Here is a 2,130-nt window from a genome sequence, read left to right as displayed (position 1 = left end):
GGGGTTCAATCCCCGGGTCTCCTGTACTGACCCCACCCCTAGGGCACGCTGAGATGGCAATTGAGACTGGGTGTGGTGGCCCGCATCTGTAATCCTAGCACTTGGGAGGCTGTAAACAGAAGAATCACTATGAGTCTGATCTAGTAATGAGACCCTGAGCACCCTGTAGACCCTTCCCTAAAAAATACAGAAATAAAATAAATGGGACAGGGTCCAGATAGAGTCACCAAGGTCACACCTCCACGAATCATCCTGTCTAACTAGTGCTTATTTCCTAAAACTTCAGACAGTTAAAAACTAATCTATTAATTAATCCTAAAAAAATTAATCTATTGGTGAGGTTAGTTCATTCACAGGTTAGCACACTCTTCAGGAATTTCTTAATCTGCTCAGATTGTAATCAAGATCAACTGTTACATTTGTCAACCCAAACATCTCTTTAAAATATACTTAATCTCCAAATAAAAACAATGGGGTGGATTAATTAATGGTCTATTTAAGTGAAACACCCAGCTGAACTGAGTCACCCTGGTTCTGGGCATGGAAGCCCCACCTAAGGACTGTTGCCAAGGCCATAAAAGAAAAACTGGAGGGGAAAATTGTGTGCTATTGGTTTTTCTGGTGAACCTTGCTAAGACTAGTTTTCCTGACACTAATTTGGCTGTTCTCATCAGAGGAGCTCTGGTCCTTGCTATCACTGGGAATGGCTGCCATCCTCTTGGGGAGCTCCGGTCTTCTCCTTGAGCATCGCTTCCTTGCTCTGGTGCAGATCCCTCAGTCTGCTGGCACAGATCCTCCACCCTGCTGGTGCAGATGTAATTTCTACCACTGTCCTTTGGGCCTTCCAGTACAGATCTTTATTGTGGATTTGCATGAGACATTGTTGTGGGCCCTAGGCCTCCGGCTGCACTCATGCTGGATATTGCTGCAGGATACAAAGCCTCAGCTAGATTCTTTAGGTCTCTAGCATGCACATAGATCTCTTCTACTCTTCTGCATTTGATTTTTTGGGTGAATATTATAAAATAATTCTACAAATTATGTGTCCAGTATTAGATCTATTCCCTTTCAAATCCTGACTACAACAGAATATCTTAAATTCATAATTATACCTAACATAGTAGAACTAGTCTGTTTCCAACCAGAAATACACTAATTCTTTAACAGTCTCAGCATTTCTCAAAAGTCCAGGACAATACTTCCAACACACAAAGGGACAGAGGAAATATTCTCACTCCAAAAGGAGAAATAAGGGGATAGAAAGGAATCAGACCAAAGCAATAGTGAAATTGAACAGAGTAAAAATTAAATCTGGTATCTCTGTAATCAACACCTAGATAATACACAAGGAAGAAGTGGGGGAGGGGTGTCAATTAGCTCAGTTGTTTGTTTGTTTGTTTGTTTGTTTGTTTTTGTGGAACCGGGGATTGAACTCAGACCCTTGTGCTTGCCAGGGAAGCGCTTATTCTACTGAGCCATCTCCCTGGTCCCCAAGCTCCACTTAAAGCACCACTTGCGCAAATGTGGTTCGATTCCCAGCTCCACAAGCCGCACCAGACCTGCCTTTAAGGCAGCCTGAACTAGCCAAAAACAACAACAACAACAACAAAAAATCCTTCTATAATTTTGAGCTGACATCGCTGTTCTCCTAATCATTTGGTCGGACATATGGCCCCTCTCGTGGCATCATGATGACCTACTGGTGACAGGCTAGACTCAGCTACATGTGGTACTCCCAGTTCTGTGTGAAGGCAGTGAGGGATGCCCTGAAGACAGAATTCAGAGCAAATGCAGAAACTTCTGGCAGCAGCATCAAAATTGTGAAAGTGCAAAAAGAATAACCAGCCCTGACTAGAAATTGAAATGCTACATTTTCACCCTTAAGATGTGTGGGCATGTGTTATGGCAGATTGTAATCAATGTCACTCTGTGAGGGGGAAAAAGTGCCTATCTTATTCATAAATTAATGGTACCAGTAAACTGAAGTATAGTTTAAAAAAAAAAAGTGAACTCTGAGAAGCCTGGTAAGCCCCACCTCCACTGTCTTTCTAACAGCGATCCATATGGCCTCTCGCTTAGGCTGGCTCAGCTTAGAACCTATAGCTTTCCTCTGGAGAAATTTAATGTTTG

General features: G+C 42.7%; 1 pseudogene; it reads left to right on the top strand.

The window, feature by feature from the left end:
- The first annotated feature begins 1,688 nt into the window (after positions 1–1,688).
- On the top strand, positions 1,689–1,851 carry LOC101561297 (annotated as a pseudogene).
- Positions 1,852–2,130: the final 279 nt, after the last annotated feature.

Source organism: Octodon degus, unplaced genomic scaffold, assembly GCF_000260255.1.
Source record: "Octodon degus isolate 3935 unplaced genomic scaffold, OctDeg1.0 scaffold00099, whole genome shotgun sequence".
Lineage (NCBI taxonomy): Eukaryota > Metazoa > Chordata > Mammalia > Rodentia > Octodontidae > Octodon > Octodon degus.
Note: the sequence above shows the minus strand (reverse complement) of the source record. Positions and strands in the feature narration are given on the sequence as shown.